This window comes from Synchiropus splendidus, chromosome 1 (genome assembly GCF_027744825.2).
Source record: "Synchiropus splendidus isolate RoL2022-P1 chromosome 1, RoL_Sspl_1.0, whole genome shotgun sequence".
Lineage (NCBI taxonomy): Eukaryota > Metazoa > Chordata > Actinopteri > Syngnathiformes > Callionymidae > Synchiropus > Synchiropus splendidus.
Genome location: NC_071334.1, coordinates 66,168,212 through 66,181,348, shown reverse-complemented (window position 1 = coordinate 66,181,348; position 13,137 = coordinate 66,168,212). Strand labels below are relative to the sequence as shown.

The window sequence follows — 13,137 nt, the reverse complement described above, 5'->3', positions numbered from 1 at the left end:
CTTGCTAGAATGTGTGCTGTTTCGTAATGATTATGTGTTGAGGCTTCATGAAACAATACCCTAATATTTGGAACTCTTAGTTTTAAATTGACGTGCGGTAGTTGCTGAAAGCCAAAGACCAGACAGTGCCATCCAGTGGCCTATGAAAATTAAGTGACTTATTCATGAAACTTAAAATCTTAACATGCTCTCCATACCCAGATCACAACCAGTTCTTTTCATAGAAAACTCCAGTTAAGAGACCAAAATAGTATTTTATGTTACATGAGGGGTGTAAAAACGGTTCAAACTAAATAAATACACAAACACACAAAAAATACTTTTAACTAGTTTCAACTAGTGAGAACAGATCATAAGACTAGTGAGAAGAGCAAGACCCAGACAAAGAATTAACTGACTGAAAAACACAGAAGCAAAAGTCCATTGGTCATATAAACACCCGCATTTATTTCTTACCACAAAAAATAGAAATGAAAATAAATAAATAAAACTGTTGCCATTTCTTTAAACTAGATCAAGAACTGAAATCAATGGTTTTGATATGCTCTAGTCTTAACACATCCTTGAGTACAAAACTACTTATATAGGTTATATAAACATATTATCGATAAGGTATTTAGCAGTATTTTTCTTATTTTTTTTTAGTGGTTTCGGGGGAAATGAGCTTGGCTATAAGCAAGAAAAATAAAAATGGAAGCAGGATGCGATCGGGCAGACAACCACTACCACGCTGACACCACTACACAATGACAAAACAGGACACAAATAATTCAAGACAACAATCCTAAATGTATAAAATGAGCTTGTTCGAAAGTAGAATTTAAAAATAATAAAGTTGAATTGTTGCCAAGCAGTAGTAGCAGCTGAACAGGTGTTGTCCGTTGATAACCCTGAAGAAGAAACGTCACAGTGCTTAATGAGCCTGTTGTTAACACAATTTAAAATGCAGAGACATAAGCAGGCAGAGTTGTTTTGAGATTTACCGTCGCCGCCGCTGAAAGCTGCTGCCAGCGAGTGATGGAAAAAACAAGGGAAGATACAGAGACCTAATTACCACAAAGAGCCAGAACGCCTTCTGAAAGACTCGACGGCTATCAGCTCAACACAACACGTGAAACCAAGCTGAACGCTGAGTGAACGCAAGCCTTTCCAAACAGCCTTTTCAAAGATTCCAAATAAAGAATGAATGAATGAATCCAGACCTCCTATGATCAGCTATTTTGGTCCTCAGGAAATTGGGTCTTCAAACAGGATGAATGGCAAAATGACAATATCCTGTTTGGAAATAACGTCAGAAGTTTGATCCACAATAACTTCGGCCAAGTGCTTCAAAGCAACACACTTCCAAAAGAGGTCCAGCAACGTCCCCCTGGAAAATAAACTTTTTGGAAACTGTCACACCTTTGACCAACACATTTTCCAACCACACAGCCAAAAATACAGTGAGTGATTTAAAAGTCCCCCTTTATTTGGTGCATGGTTTAATCCGAAGAGAAGGCCATTGACAAAGAACAGCTGGAGTTCAGATCAGATCACAACCTCCAACTGGCTCCATCACAGGCGCCCTCGGTTCGGTTTTGTGACTGATCTCATTTCTCCTTCAAAAACTCTTTTTACATATTCGCCTTATTTTCCTTTTGATGATGCAAGACTGCATCTGACTCACGAATTAAATGTGCCCACGAGGTGAGGGAGAGGGGGCTAAAATAATAGTCTGACTCAAATGTCACGTTGGAGGGAAGCTGTTAAAAATGCCATTTAGTTAGCCTTTTTTCCTGTGAGTGTGGCAGGCATCATGCTGGGTTCACATTTCCTTTTGGTCTGTCACCTTGAAAGGTCCAACTCAAGAGCTATTTAAAACTTTCTATCAGATCAGGAGAAGTCCGTGGTGTCGCTTTAACTGAAATGCAAATTGATATGTGTTACAGGAATGTCATTCTCTACCTACAATGGAGCAACCAAATGTGCGAGGGAATAGATCATCGAAGGACACACACATTTTTTTTGTGACACAATGCTGAAGTAGGTGATACCTCATGAATGGCAGAGGAGGTTGGGCCCGAGCAGCACGACCATTGATAAAGGCAGATGGCAGAAATGTGCTTTCTCAGACGTCGTGTCAATATTTTCTAAAATGCCTTCTTCTCTGTTGTGATGGCAGAACTGCTCCCTAGAAAAGGGTTATTTATAAGTCAGTCAGAAAGCACTACATAAAGATCCGAGTTACGGAGTGGGAATTAAAGGGCATATTATTGTTTTTCAATGGGAAGATACAGTATACAACATACATGCATTACAATAAAAGAAAAAAAAAACGGAAATATTTTTTGACCCATTACATTAACAACCAGTTTATTTTTGGTGTACAATTGTGTATTTTGACCAATAGACGTACTTAATTTTAACTGCCCTATGAGCACATGGTTCTCAAGTTTTGCGTCCACAGTGACTTCAAATTTGAAGCCCATATTGACAGTTTGTCAGACCCAAAGGCGAACCAAAAGGCAAAGCCCTTACTTCACCAATCAGTACTTTCATGCCTTCACCTGTGGTTGTGAACATGGAGTGGTCCTCAAGCTTGTGAGTACGAGTGGCTGCGATCATTCAATGAAGATGACAGGCAACACTGAGTCTACTTTGTGGTCATCGATCATAGTGGGATTTGGAAAAAAAAACACCTCAGCACATGAGTGACAGTGAAGAAACTACAACGCAACTAGGACTGCACATGTGGAATGGGGACTGTTGAGGACGGAGGACTCACGGCGCAGATGCTGGAATGTGTCATTCATGAGAGAAATTGTGCACATGCACAGATGCAGACAGAGCTTCTTAGGGTATTTTTACAGCTTTCATTTTTTTTAAACATCACACTATTGTTAATTCACAGTTAACCACAAACCAACATCACTATTTGTTTAGATGTTTATATATTGAGGGATTTCTATTCTAAATGTGCTTTAAAGCCACCAGAGTAGACAATAACGCTTTCCTCATGCAAACATTTATTTACCACAACAACCCAACATAACAGATGCTGTCAAGAAAATTCTTTAGAAGGACCTCTCAGCATGACAACTATGGGTACAATGGATCACTTCTCAGGATCAGTACTCTAAGTTCAGGTCTCTGGTTCAGGGGCTGATATTGTGAGTGATCTGGTCTGGCTGGTCTGAGAATGTACAGTATGTAAAAATATATAAATAATAATAATTACAAATAGATAAATAAATGAGAAACGACAAAAGAATGACAGTAAGTAAAGTCATTTTTTAAAATTGTGATTATTATTTATTTTTTTAGATGTAAATAATACAAATAAAAATAAGAATTAATTAAAAAACCTCTAATACAATTCCGATCTTTAGGAGCAGATGAAAGAATTCCAAAACACTCAAAAAGATTTTTTTTGGTTGCAATGGTGGACCAGATCCAGCAACAAGTCAACTCTGGCTCAACATGGACAACAAAAGAGCTCTTTCACATAACGCCTTGTCATCGCACAGTGTGCTTCCAAAATATCCCCTTTGTCCAAAAGTGGCTTATAAATGGGTCTAATTCTTTTAAAGGCTCGGATTTTTCTGTTGTTGCCAGATTTAAAGGCACTTGAATGATGATTAAAGTGTCACAGCCCCAATAGCTATTTAATGAGTGAATCAATCACCGACATCAAAGCAGCGCTGTAATAAAGTGCATGTTTTTAAATAGCCTCAAAGCCTGGGGCAAAGCTGTCATCAAACATATTATGATACATGATGTAATTTTTTGGACTGCTTCTCCAGTAGCATGATGAAGGATCATGACCTTTCGGGTGTGTATGCATTGATACTGACAAGCTCCACCAGCAACGGACTCAACCCCCCGTGACTGAGTGACCCCATTGCATCACGTCTGTTCTTAGCACTCGCACGCAGCCTATATGGCACATGTGTAAATGCAAATATAAATGCCTCCTTCCCTGGCAGGCTGTCTCACCTGCGTAACAACACACACACGGATGTCATTTCACTACTCATCTCTCGTCCCCAGGCTGTCAGTCTGGTCCAGGTGGGTCGTCTGGAGAGTGGAGGCAGGCTGAACATGTCTGCTCGGCTCAGAGTCATCGTCTGGCAGCAAACCTACAGGGTCAAACAACTTTACTTCCTCTTGGATGTCTCAGCTGCCTTTGATTGATCCCTTGTGGCACCATGAAGGCCACTAGGATGGGAACATGTGATCGTCTGAACATCTGCGCTGAAGTCAGTTCCCTATCAAAGCTCTGGATGAAGAGACAGTGCCTCTTGTGATGATGAGGAAACATCAAAGCCCATCCTTGCAGCTTGACACCGTAGGTTTTTTTTTTCTTCTTCATTCGACAAATAAATGAATTCCAATATGTACATACCATTATCTGCTGTCTTTCAAATGTCACGTCTATTCATTTATTATATATTCCATAATGAAAGTGAGTTGGTGGATAGAACACGCTGCACTAGGATCAAGAGAACGGTCCTCACAGCAGTCAGTGTGAGGCAAGCTGAAAAGAATCTCCAGTCTGGACTTCATGGCAACTGAACTGAACTGGACCAATAATACTATTATAATAAGGGGGGCCTTTAAACCCTTTCTAGGCACATTTAAATGCAAATTGTCTTTTATTATTTGAACTCCAATAAATTTGTGATGAGAAATTAATTACTACCCCATCATGGCAAAAATTAACATAATGCACACACACACACATATATATATATATATATATATATATATATACATATATATATATATATATATATATATATATATATATATATATATATATATATATATATATATATATATATATATATATATATATTTAGTGGTGCCTCGGTTTTCGAACGTCTCGGAATTCGAACAAAAATTTTTAGATTTTTTTGCTTTGGATTTCGGACGAAAATCCAAAACTCGAACGCCCCCGAAAAAAGACGGAAAAAACGTGCGCGGACCGATCAGATGACCCACAACGCACTTTGTTATTGTGTATAACGCAGCCTCTGTATGCAGACGTGTCCCGTTAGCTCCATTTACTGACTGTTTTTTCTTCATACTGAGGTGTAAAACCTTTCCTGTCTCCGCACTGGACCGTGGTAGAGTGTCACAGGGGTGGTGCTCGCTCTCCACACCTCCGAGGCTGGAGCGCACAGTCCAGGGTTTGATGTTGTGGGCTGGAGCTGGGACAGGGATGAGGCGAGTCTGGGACAGAGCGTTGCTTGGTTTATGACTTTGTCGCAGCCAAACTGCACAGAAGCGCACATTCAGAGCTGGACACGCACCGGGCACCTCTTCACTTCTGGAGAGACGTCACTCACTCGGCAACCCCTCCCACATGCAGCGGCCACACACATAGAGGAACAGCCACCTGCAGCACACACTCTACATTCACTCCTACAAAAAGCCTATTTTAAGGCTTGGAACGCATTATTCCTTTTTCCATTCATTGTAATGGGAAAAATCGATTCAGATTTTGAACAATTTGCTTCTCGAACGGCCGTCTGGAACGGATTGTGGTCGAGTACCGAGATACCACTGTATATATATATATATATATATATATATATATATATATATATATATATATATATATATATATATATATATAATATTTTAAATTAGATCCCACCCTGAACTATTATATGCCACACAACATAATTGCATCACGTGTTGTTGACCTGCCAGTAATAAGCATTGACACAACAATTCCCATAATGCAATAGAACTGTTGAATTGTTTAACGGTAAACAAGTAGAAATGTGATTGGTATTCTTCATTAAACATGGTCAGTTTAAGAAAATTCAATACCAAACCTTCATTCTGTTTGCATCGATTGCTGTGATGTCGAAGTAGGTCCTTCCTCAAAGCAGAACATGTGAGACCTAACGGCGAAAAAGTGTCCAATTTGTTTCCCTCCTCCAGGCTCATTACAGCTGCCATGCTTTATGAGGACTCCTCTTCAAAGCTGGAGCCAGGTAAACAAAGCTGTCAATTACCAAAAGAGCAGCAGTATTGAGTGAAGACACCAACTGGGGACGAGTTCAGTGGAGTTTTGACATAAAATACCGTTTTGGAACTCAAGACAATGGTTGCATCATCTTTTTTTACCCACAATTAACTATTAACCTGTAACAATGTACTTTATTATTTATTTATTTTCAGTTTGTGTTCTTTGTTTCATTTACAGTGTCACAACAGTCAGAAGGGAAAAAATGCGAAAGAAGTTAGAGGATGGAAAATGTTACATTATTATTATATATATATATTATTATAACAAAAAAGATTATATTATATTATATTATATTATATTATATTATATTATATTATATTATATTATATTATATTATATTATATTATATTATATTATATTATATTGTATTGTATTGTATTGTATTATATTATATTATATTATATTAGAAGTTCTTCTTATGTTACTTGCAGAAAATACTATGTTCATAAGGGACCAATGAAGCATGTTATGAATAATGTGAAAAGATGCGTGACTGCGAGGTGTCCCACACAAACATGACAGATGTATCGCACATCCACTCACCGTCCTATCCACTCTAAAATGTTCACACTTCCATGTAGACAGGCCTGAGTCACTGTCCTGACAAAGGCAAAAGCCTGTCTCAATATCACAGCCTGGAATGATGTCTCATCCACCAGACGAAGTGGTCTGAAGAGCCAACCCCAGCTGTTGGTTGCAAAATGGGCCTCTTCTGAATCATACAGTGAACATAGCTAGCACTCATAGCTAGCTACATTTTTCATGAACAACTAAGAGGAGGAGAAGCCAACATCATGTTCCTAATTCTTTTGACACTAAATAAGTTCATATATAGTCATTTCTTAAAACGAATAAATGAAATAAAAGTGATCAAGTGTTGCCATATATTCTGCTGGAAAATAACCACCAGCTTTGACGAAAGATATTCTTCAGGTTTCACACAAATAGGAAACCTGTTTGGAAGCCTTCCAGAGTCAGATGAAAACCACTTTGCTTTGAAATGAATATTGCAGTTGAATGAAAATAATTCCATCTGAAACAAATGCTAAACAGGAGAAAATTCCGCTCCACTCGGACTGAGAGCAAACTAAATCTCTCTGTGATCAGGAATCTGAACTCTTACTGGTGAGAACTGTCTGCCATCTGGGCTTCCCCGTGCTATTTCGCGATTTGATGTCGTGATTCACACATAGAGGGTGTTGAAGTCGCAGGACAGCCCTTTTGTCTCGTGTGTCATGAGCACAGTGATGAGTTTTCACATTACTTAATCATCAGCTGAGTCAGCAGCTTTGTGTTCTCAATAGAGCGACTTTGAGCACAAGTTAAGTTTGAAGTGATGAAATGAGAAGGTGTCCATCTGTTTCATGTTTTTGCTGTGTATTAATTTTTAAGTCTCTTGTGCTGTGGGATTTTTTGCTTTTTTGACACGGCATGTTGGAGAGATCAGGGTAAGTCGCAGAAAACAGTTAAAGCTGAGCAATATCAGCTTTTTTCCCCCAAGAACGCGCACAAATTTTCACATTAAAAATGCCCTCTTCACACTATAATTACACAAACACAGATTTTTGCACCTACATTGACCCACCAACCAGCATCATTTAGATCACTTCACACTCATCCCAGGTCTCATCCCTGTGTGAGACAGTTTGGCAGCCTTCCCAAGCTTCTTCTACATTGTGCTAAGGATGTCACCTTTACAAATAAAGTCTGCCTTCACAGGCAGTAGTAAGCTTTGATATTGCTGGACTTGTTGTGGGGCTCATGATTCCTCAATAGCACATTAAACTGATGATGACTTTGTGTTTGAGACGCTACAAACTTTCTCACAGCTGAGCCTTCGCCTGAGAGGTCACTACAGAGATATGGCACCATCATGATAAAATAGGAACAGATGGATAAAGTGATTGATAAAATCAAGCCTTAAGAAAAGATTGCCATCCTCTTCCTTCTTATACGAAAATAAAGTCTATCTGTGGATCTTTCTTTGCAAAAGTAGGTCAGTGTATCATCAAAACGTGTCTTGTGATTTACCCTCCAAAATATTTGAACAATACTAAGCACCCAGTATATATATATATATATATATATATATATATATATATATATATATATATATATATATGTATATATATATATATATATATATATATATATATATATGCATGTGTTACTTTAGTGTTCCCTTTATTTTTTTAGCTGTTTATATATATATATACACGCACACAGGGGTGCCTCGGTTTTCAAACGTCTTGAAATTCGAAGGAGTTCGAACAAAAATTGCGCGATTTTTTTGCATTGGATTTTGAACGAAAGTCCAGAACTCGATCGCCCCCCAAAAAATCCAGAAAAAAGATAACGTGCACGGACCGATCAGCTGACCCACGACGTGCTTTGTTATTGTGTAAAACGCAGCCTCCGTATTCAGACGTGTCCCGTTAGCTACATTTACTGACTGTTTTTTCTTCATATTGAGGTGTAAAACCTTTCCTGTCTCCATTTTTTTTTTTTTTTTTTTTCTTCTTTTACAGGTATTCCACAATCAACTAGCGGCATCCAAGAGAATATAGTTTTCACTTTGTGACAAACCAAAGCCAGGTAAAGGTGTCACATGGTTTCATTACGGTAGTGATCTTTGCAATGCAAATGAGAAAAAGAAGAAAAAACAAACCACTGGTTGTAATTATGCCAATGTGTTTACCAAAATAATGAATCAAATCAACCACAATGCCGCAGCAGCGTCAAGTCCAAGTTGAAACCCATCAGTCAAGATGTTCAGTCACTATTCTCATTTGGTTACTGGAATGTAAAACCAACGCCTGACAGGCATTTCTTGATCAATGATACGCCAGAAGTATCCAAAACCAACTGTATCAGTTAGGGATGTTAAAATGAGCAGTTTTTGAAAAAGCTTCTCGGGTGAGAAACAAAGAAAAAGCAAGTTATAAACAAAACACCACAGTAAAATACGAGTCAGACAAAGACAGTCAAAGATATTCATGAAGACGAGGCGAAATGAAAAGCAAACGCTTGAACGGACAAGTTGTCCTGGAGACACTGACCAATTGATTCTTGTGCTGAACCCTAACATTCATGTCTTTGCAGATAATCGTACCACGCATTTAACTCATTAACCCTTTCACTAAAAGGCAAATACATTGAGTCATAATGTCAATCAGTGTTTGCAGCAGCTTTACGTGTTAACATAAAAGATCAACACCACTGTCAGCTTCACTAACCAGCTTCCATTAGAGGGGTGCAGCCATATTTGGCCACAGGCGACACATGCGACACCGCAGTCACTGCTGCGGCGAAACAGGGCTTTCCCTTTTAAGTATAAAGCAAATCTAAATCAAAAATAGGCCACCCAGCGAGGCAGAAAGGAGCTGTTCACTCCCGCCTCACCGACACAACTGTAATGATGCTGCAGCGACTCAACTTCAGCTTTTTCAGGTGTCCTGGGATGTTTTAAAGGGATGTTGCAGTCACCTCTGGTGGTCGTGCCAGCTGTGGTTCCAGATGGCGAGTTCACCTCTGACACTTCAGTGGCTTGAGTCTCCGGGAGATGCTTCAGGGCATTTTTACGATTGAAAAAAAAAAAAGGGTTGCTGTTGTCTTTTTGAGATGAAAGTCACCATCATGAAACAAAGTCTCAGAGATCTTAGAAGTGGATGGTGATCATCGTTATGTTAAGCAAATATGTTGGTAATCGCGTAATATGGTAACATATGAGATAATGTGCAGATGGCCAGGGAAAACGGAAAAAAAAAAAAAAAATATATATATATATATATATATATATATATATATATATATATATATATATATATATATATATATATATATATATATATATATAATGACACACTCATCCATAAATAATAAGTTTTCTTTAATGTGGTTCTCAGTTCCCTAGCAGAAAGAGTTCAGCTGGAAATTGGAGATCTTTTCTTTATAGTTTAAACCACATCAAATGTCCGATTTACATTTTGTTTAAAAGTATATCTATGCACCACTTTTCTTTACAGTTTGTGACTGAATATTTTTTACTGCAACTTGTCCAAGTAAGTGGAAGTGCATCATCAGATCTTTCCGCGTGTGTTCTATTGGTGTCCTCTCTCTCTCTCTCTCTCTCTCTCTCTCTCTATATATATATATATATATATATATATACCATTGACATGCTGGCTGTCCCTATTCACCCAGGATGAATGTGTGTTTTGTTGCGTGGGCAGATGCACAACCTTGTTGACATTCACAGTGTGATCAAGATATGTACGCCGCGACCAAATTATTAAACCTATTTGGATTCCAGGTGCAGAGGGGCGCCATCAGTCTTTCGTCTGAAATTGGCTTTTAAACTTTCTTCTTAATCTTCTGCTACAAGTCTGACTTCTTTAAACATCACTTAGAAGCACTAAGCCTGAGAATCCTAACCGGCGTCACTATTTTGAAGTGAAATATCATTTTTTTCTCCCCCTTCCCTTTGATCAAGACATGCAACGCCAACCCAGCAAATGAACGTATTTTGGGATGAGAAACTTGTGCTGTGCTGATGCAATAGCCTGGATTGAGCCCTGCGCAACATTCATTCTGGGTATATTGCTTTATGCTCATTAACCACATCACCATTCAAATTTGTCTTTGGAGCGTCCTCCCCAATTCCACTGTCATCTGCACGGGTGCTATGCTAGTTCTTTGCCATCACATTGTCAGAGACGCTTTGCTTAAAGGCATCGGGCGCACAAATGACCAAGTCTATTCATAGCGCTTGATTCCAGCATGTGCGAATTACACAAACCGCTGAAACTGCTCCCAGAGAGCGCGACGGAAACCATCATGTGACAGTGTAGGGGAAAGAATTAATGACGATAGATGCGGGCAACTGACATTTTTCGCCCCAGTCCAAATGCTTGTGGACTAAAGGAGGCAAATCAATCCAATCATCTGATTCACTGAATGCCAGTTGTACATAAAACATTCTTGACATATCCAGCAATCTATTTGAGTTGTTGATTTAGAGGCTGGCAGGGAGATCCAAAAGCCTCAGCGCTGTTTGATGATTCCGATAAGTGTCATCGGCGTCTGCGCTGCAGAGATTTTCAGCGTTGCTGGGTACGAAACATGAGACAGCCTCCAACTGCACCTTGTGGAACCCATTATTCACTTGTTGTGTTTATGTTGTCAGATGAGCGATATCAGAAGAAAGGTTTGATGGACCTTGTTGTGGAACACATGGGGTAAGAAACAGCAAAATCACAGAAATAATTTCTTTTTTTTTTCTTTTTGCTAATGAAAGTGCGACCAGAAACAGGAGAATACTTGGGGGCTGCTGGAAACACTGTGTGTGTGAGCGATTGCTTAGACTTTAATTGGATCCAGATGAACTCTTGACTCCAGGATCATTGAGAGTATGGCTTCATTCTTCGCCATGACACCAATTCCCAATGTTCCTGTACAGAGTAGCGACTGAACCATCGTCCACTTTAACCTCTCATTCGTCAAAGATTATGAATCTCCTGACATTTACAGATAGGGTGAGGAGTTGGGTCATCCGGGAGGAGCTCGGGGTGGAGCCGCTGCTCCTCCACATCGAGAGGAACCAGCTGAGGTGGCTCGGGCATCTGATCCGGATGCCCCCTGGACGCCTCCCTGGGGAGGTGTTCCGGGCATGTCCTACCAGGAGGAGACCCTGGGGGAAGACCCAGGACTCGCTGGAGAGATTATGTCTCCGGTCCGAATGCTGCCTCCGCGACCCGACCCCGGATAAGCGGTAGAAGAAGGTGAAGGTGAAGGTGAAGGTGACATTTACACTGTAATGTACCATCTTATGTCCTTGCATTTTTGTTTGCTTGCTTTGAACCTTGTAAATCCACAACTGTTGCAGATCAGCAGTTAGGTTGGCTAAAAAATAAAACTCAGAGATGCAAACTATAGGAAAACCTGAAGTGCGTGGAGTGTCAAATGACTGGCAGGATCCAGAAGTGAGTCAGACCAGCAAGATGTACGATCGGATGAGGCCAGTGCAGTCATCAAAAACACTCAACGGTTACTTTGCCTTTGCTTTTCAGTACATTTGATTCACCCTTCAGAACTGTCAAGGATGGCGTGCCTCTTGAGTATTGATTGAAAGTATGGGCTGGTGCAACATCGTGATAAATGAGCCCTCAGATTCCGGAGCTAGACAGAAGGATACATGCATCTGCTCAAATTCAAAAGGAACGGTGTATATCTACTTTAGAAACAGCACTGCTCTCTGTCTTGGCTTTTGCTCTGTATATGACAATGTATGCAGCAACAGAAGAGTGTCGCAGGGCCTCTGATCACAGCTCCGGTAACCACAATCCAGGGCGACGTGTGGCGAGGTGAGACCTGTGTTCTGGAAAGCCTATCATGTCTGCATGCAGTCCAACACTGGCTGTTTTCTTTTTTTTCCCCTTTCCCAACTCAATGACTGTAGGCCAGAAAAACTGTGATATTTACTTTAAAGCGCTTTATTTTTCAACATAGTCCCGTCCAACTCACGCACTTGCTCCACCCAATTTGCCAGTCATGAAATCCCCAATGGTAAACTCATCATCTTGGCTACTGAACCAACCGTCCACCACAGCAGTAAGCTCACCATCATCCTCAAATCTCTGGCCTTGAATGTGGTATTTGGCCTGGGAGAGTGGTGGAAGTCACTTATGGCAAGGTCTAGGGAGGAGGGTGGTTGAGTTCGTAGCTATACCCACAAGGTCCATAAAGTACCGACCTCTGGTCCGATAAGTCTCTCCAACATTTTTTTGTTTTCATTTAAAATAACATATGAATAGCGTGTTACTAACTTATATTTCTTGTCTCTCTGAAAATGTCCCATATGTATGGTTTGGACCTCTCCCTGCCACTCCGTGCAGCCTGCCTGGGATGCCCTATTGTTCCTTTAAATCTAGTGTCAGCCTCCTTGGCGAGGCCATGGAGAACTCGCTTCTCGCTGGAGCCTGCAGTACAAGGGTCTTCAGGTGCCACTGTCCTGTTGCACCTGAATCCTCTGCACTGAATCTCCACTAGTGAATGTGAACGCTCTCCACCCATGGTTGTGTGCATGCTGTTGACAGCTACGCATACTCGTCCCTCTT

General features: G+C 40.1%; 1 long non-coding RNA gene across 1 annotated transcript; it reads left to right on the top strand.

Annotated features, from left to right (window-relative positions):
- The first annotated feature begins 3,741 nt into the window (after window positions 1–3,741).
- Window positions 3,742–6,209, top strand: LOC128752873 (uncharacterized). Its single transcript, XR_008413714.1, has 3 exons — window positions 3,742–3,811; window positions 4,030–4,327; window positions 5,935–6,209. It is a non-coding gene; the product is annotated as an uncharacterized LOC128752873 (long non-coding RNA).
- The last annotated feature ends 6,928 nt before the right edge of the window (window positions 6,210–13,137 follow it).